This window comes from Geospiza fortis, unplaced genomic scaffold, assembly GCF_000277835.1.
Source record: "Geospiza fortis unplaced genomic scaffold, GeoFor_1.0 scaffold61, whole genome shotgun sequence".
In the NCBI taxonomy this organism is placed as follows: Eukaryota; Metazoa; Chordata; class Aves; order Passeriformes; family Thraupidae; genus Geospiza; species Geospiza fortis.
Window position 1 is genome coordinate 1,041,764 of NW_005054430.1, and position 5,973 is coordinate 1,047,736.

Sequence of the window (5,973 nt, forward strand, 5' to 3'; positions counted from 1 at the left end):
AGGAATTCCAGAGGAATTCCCCACTTCCACCCCTGGAATTTTGCAGCTGGAGGAGATTTTCCTTCTTCTATTGGAAAAATTTTGTGGCTTTTGACTTTAAATTCCCCATTTTTGTGTTCTATCACATCACTTAAAAATAAACCCCAGAGATATTTTTAAGAAGCTTTTGAAGGGCTGAGTCTCCTCTCCTTAAATTGTCCCATTTTTGGGATTATTTATTCCATCAAAAACTTCCAGCTCCTCCAACTCTTCCTGCTGCTCCCTGCTCAGCAGAGAGGAATTTTTCCCAGAGAATTTTTTTCCCAGGAATTCCAATTCTTTTCTAAAATGTGTCACATTTTTGGAGCTTTCCTGAGCTCAGCATTCCCGAAATTATTCCTGTTTCTCTGGATGGAGAGGAGAAATTCCTGCTATCCCAAACATTTCATTTTCCATGAGATCCAAGGGATTTTTTTTTCACTCCTGGATTTTTTTTCCCTGGTTCAAACTTCCAGGTTCCTTTCTTTTCATCAATTTTTAAATTCCCCCATTTTTTTTTTATTCCTTTTATTTTCTTCTGCCAAGTTTTGGGGCTTTTTGGTTTTGTTTGTTTGTTTGTTTGTTTGATTTGTTGGGGTTTTTTGTTTTGTTTTTTTGGTGTTTTTTGGGATTTTTTTCCTTTTTTTGTTGTTGTTGTTTTTTGTTTCGGTTATTGGTTTTTTTTTTTTTTGGAGGGATGAATTCCAATTTTTTTCTTGCTGCTCCAGCTGCCTGTGTGTGTTGGAACTTGTCAGGAATAGTAAAGCCTCAAAACTCCAGGCATGTTTTGGGGGGAAAATTTGAAATAACTCAATTTTTTTTTTTTTTCTTTTAAGCCTCCCCCCCTTCCTCCCCCTCATTCCTTAAGGTTGTTAAATTTGACATCCCCGTAAATGAGCTGGAAAAACTCCAACCTGAAGTGCTCTTCCCTCTGGAAAACCTCCCTGAATCGGATTTGTCTCTCCACGCTTTAGGCAAGAGATTTTCCCGAGGTGATTGATGGGAATCTTTCCCATTAAAATTCCCTAAAAATCAAAGAGCAAAAAGGAGGAAAAGAGATTTTTATAAATTTTTAACTTTTTTTTTCCTTTTCCTTGTCCAGAAAAATGAATCAGAGCCATCTATACCCAAACATGTTTGGATTTGGAATTTTGGCCTTCAGTGGGATCCAAGGGAACCGTCCCTAAAATGTTTTTCTCTGGGCTTTGTGTCTTTGTTTTGGTTTTTTTGGTTTTTTTATTTTTATTTTTATTCAACTTTTTCTGCTCTTGCCTCCCACATTTTGGAATTCGAGCTCTTCCCGACCTCATGGAACAAAATTTTAGTCTGGAAAATTTGGGAATTCAAGCTCTCCCTGACCTCATGGAAGATTTGGAAAAGTTGGGAATTTCAGCTCTTCCCAAACTCATGGAACCAAATTTTAGTTTCAGAGCACTGCAGGACATGGAGGATTTGGAAAATTTGGGAATTCAAGCTTTTCCCGACTTCATGGAACAAACTTCCAGTTCTGAGCACTGCAGAACGTAGAGGGGTTTGGAAAATTTGGGAATTTCAGCTCTTCCCAATCTCATGGAACCAAATTTTAGTTTGGAAAATTTGGCAATTTGAGCTCTTCCCAATCTCATGGAACCAAACTTTTGTTTCAGTTCACTGGAGGGTTTGGAAAATTTGGGAATTCGAGCTCTTCCCGACCTCATGGAACCAAATTTTAGTTTGGAAAATTCAGGAATTCGAGCTCTTCCCAACCTCATGGAACCAAATTTTAGTTTGGAAAATTTGGGAATTCAAGCTCTTCCTGACTTCATGGAACCAAATTTTAGTTTGGAAAATTCGGGAATTTGAGCTCACCCTGTCCTCATGGAACCAAACTTTGGTTTCAGTTCACTGCAGGACATGGAGTGTTTGGAAAATTTGGGACTTTGAGCTCTTCCCGAGGTCATGGAACAAAACTTTAGTTGGGAAAATTTGGGAATTTGAGCTCATCCTGACCTCATGGAACCAAGTTCATGGGTTTCAATTCACTGCAGGATGTGGTGGGTTTGGAAAATTTTGGAATTCAAACTTTTCCTGACCTGAGTGCCACATCCTGCAATTCCTTGGACCTTTTCCTTTCCCTTTTCCCTTAAAGCCAGCAGACCCTCACACCTTCATTCTAGAACACCCCTAATTAATCTAATTTCTTCGTAAATTACTCAATTTCTTCATAAATTATTCCAGTTGTCCATAAATTACTCAATTTCTTCATCAATTACTCAATTTTTCCATAAATTATTCCAGCTTATTCCATAAACTACTCAATTTCTTCATAAATTACTCAATTTCTTCATAATTTCCTCAACTTCATAAATTACTCTAGTTTTCCATAAATTACTCTAGTTTTCCATAAATTACTCCATTTCTTCATAAATTACTCCAGTTTTCCATAAATTCCTCCAGTGGTCCATAAGTTACTCATTTTTTTCATAAATCGCTCCAGTTGTCCGTAAATTCCTCGATTTTTCCATGAATTACCTTTGTCCCCTTGGCTCCCAGGGTTTCCCTGCAGCTCAGCCTCCAGGGAATCCCATTTCCCCGTGGGTTTTCCAGGTTTTTCCAGCCCCACAGGCACTGACAGCGTTCCCAAGCAGTTCTCCCAGACTTTACGAAGCCAAACCACAGAACCATGGGATGATTTCGGTTGGAAAAGACCTCCAGGATCACCAAGTCCAACCCTGAATATCCTAAACCACGTTGCCGAGTGTCACATCCAATTTTTTTTTATTTTGGACACTTTCAGGGATGGAGACTCCCCAATTTCCCTGGAAAACCTGTCCCAATTCCTGACCACTCTGTCAGTGAAGGAATTTTTCCCAAAATCCAACCTGAAGGAATTTTTCTTAAAATCCAACCTGAACCTCGCCTGGCACAACTTGAGCCCCTTTCCCCTCATCCCATCCCGGGATTCCTGGGAGAACAGATCCAACCCAAAACCTCCATCCTGGGAATTTTGGGATTTTCCCTCGTGCAAGAATTGAGTGGCAACCATTTAAACCAAGGATTGGGGTTGGAAACCTCAAGGAGAGGAGATATAAAATGGGATGTAAACCTGTGGGAATCATCACCACAGGACTTGGAGAAGGTTAAAAATCAATAAATCAATGGTTAAAAAATGTAAATATTCCCAGAAGTTCCTGCAGGGTGGTGAATGGAAGCGCATTCCGAGGTGCATCCAGGAAATCCCTGGATTTTGGAAGGATGGAGCTTCTCCAGGTGCTTTTCCTGCTTTTCCACTCCTGTTATCCCTGAGGGATCAAACCCCAACCTCCTCCTGTGACTCCCTCATTCCTCGTTCCCAAAATTTGCTGCTTTTGCAGGAAAATTTCCCTGGAGTGTGGCAATTTAAACCAAGGATTGGGGTTGGAAACCTCAAGGAGAGGAGATAAAAAATGGGATAAAAACCTGTGGGAATCATCACCACAGGACCTGGAGAAGGATAAAAAATAAAATTTTAATGGTTAAAAAATGTAAATATTCCCAGAAGTTCCTGCAGGGTGGTGAATGGAAACACCATCCAGGAATTCCCTGGATTATGGAAGGATGGAGCTTCTCCAGGTGCTTTTCCTGCTTTTTCACTCCCATTATCTTTCCCTCATCCCTCTCTCCCAACATCTGCTGCTTTTGCAGGAAAATTTCCCCTGGCACAGCTGCAGCTCCCTGGCAGCACCAGAGGCAGCAGGGTTCACTCCCAGCTCCTTGGTTTTTTTCCTGGAATCTGCAGGATTTTCGGCGTGTTTCGGAGTGCTCAGCTCCTTTTCCATCTGAGGGTGAAACACCCCAAAAATGCTGAATTTTGGATGCTCCCGTGGAGCAGGTGAGTGAAAAATGGGGAAAATCTCTGGAAAAACAGGGGGGGAAACTCTGTTGTAGTCCCTGCCCTCCAAAGTGAGGACAGGAGATGAGGTTGGGATTCTGGGTCTGATTGGAATTATGCAAAAAAAAAAAAAATACTGCAAAGGGGAAAAAAAAAGAGATTTATTCTTATTGCTTGGTTTTTACTTCTCATGAATTTCCAGGCTGGTAAATCCGACTTGGAGCAAAAAATATCTGGAAAGGGACAAAAGATAAAAAAGGGATCTGGGAGGTTCCTTAAATATTCCTTGGGACACTTGGGTTCAGGAGGATGATGCAGATTTAGGGATAATTTGCCTCCCTCCTTGCATTACATCAAATCCTGCAGTTTCATATTTCCAGGGAAGATAAAATCTGAAGCGGAGGCTTAAAATCTCACCCACAGGAGTGGCTCTGGTTATTTTTAGGGACCACTGGCTGGTTTTTCCATTGGATAAATCGGAATTCCAGGCTGGCAGCAGCTGGGGTCCTGTGCCATGGCTGGGGGTGGGTGGCTGTCGCCATGAGGGGACAGTTTTTTGTCCCCCCACTTTTATCCTTCTCCACTTATTTTCATTCCAAAAAAAACAGGCTCAGCCTGATGTTGTTCCATGGCAGAAATTGGGATTTTATCCCTCTGATTTCCCTCAAATTCCCTGCGGAAAAGCCACAAATTTCATCCCGTGGAAAAGCAAAATCCAAAGCCCAGGAAGGGCTGGTGACAGAGGCCACCCTTGCTCTGTTCAGGAAATGCAGGCAAGAAAGCCTAAAAAAAATTTATTTATTTTGTTTTATTCCCATTATTCTTTTCCCTTTCCAAGTCTTTTAATCCTGGCAATATTAACATTATTTAAAAATTATGAATATGCTAACAGGAATTCCTGGCAGTCCCAGCTGGAATGGGATCCCTGGAAAGTCCAAGGAAGGATTGGAGCACCCTGGGATGGTGGGAGGTGTCCCTGGAATGCGCTTGGAGGTCCCTTCCCACCCAAACTGCTCTGGGATTCTGGGATTTGGGACACTCACAATCCATCCCGAGGGATTTTTATGGAAAATGGGGAGAGAAAAGAGAGGAGAAGGGAAGGGAGACCCTTCATGGTTTGCTGAGATTCCAAGTGAAGCCCCTGGGTCCGTGAATGTCTTGGAGAGGAGATGGATCCAATGTCAGGCTGGGAGAGCTGGGAATGTTCCCCTGGAGCAGGGAAGGCTCCAGGGAGAGCTTCCAGCACATGGCAGGGCCTGCAGGGGCTCCAGGAGAGCTGCAGAGGGACTGGGGCCAAGGCCTGCAGGGACAGCACCCAGGGAATGGCTCCCACTGCCAGAGGGCAGGCATGGATGGGATCCTGGCCATGAGGGATTTCCTGCTGGGCTGGCAGAGCAGCTGGGGCTGCCCCTGCATCCCTGCAATGCCCAAGGCCGGGCTGGACACTGGGGCTGGAGCAGCCTGGGATGGTGGGAGGTGTCCCTGCCCATAAATGTTGGGATTGGTGACTTTTCCTCATGGATCTGGGCTCGGGCCATGTGGAATTTTCATGCTGGGCTCTGTGATGGGAACACCTGGAGCTGAACAATTCCATTATTTTATTCCCAAAGCCTGGAGCCAAACAGGCTCCATCAAAGGCCCAGGGCAGAGGTGAAGAACCAAACGAGTTCTTTAATTAATCACTGGAGTGGCTTTTGCTCCGGTCCTAAATTGTGTTCCCAGTCGTTTTCCTTGCTGGACTTGGCACTTTGCTCCATGGAAAACACAACAAAGCTGGTTTAGAATCCCAGAATGGGTTGGGTTGGAAGGGACCTTAAAGCCCACCCGGTTCCAACCCTCCCACCATCCCAGGTGCTCCAGCCCCAGTGTCCAGCCTGGCCTTGGACATCGCAGGGATCAGGGGCAGCCCCAGCTGCTCTGGGAATCCCTTCCCAAAATCCCACCCCAGTCTCCCTCTCCCAGGGAATTCCCTCCATTCCCAGCTCTCCCAGCCTGGGATTGGATCCATCCCCACCCCGACTCCTCTCTAGGAAGGAATTTTGGGATCCGGGGGCTTCACTGGGAATCTCAGGGCTCCAGGAAGGGTCTCCCTTCCCTTTTCCATC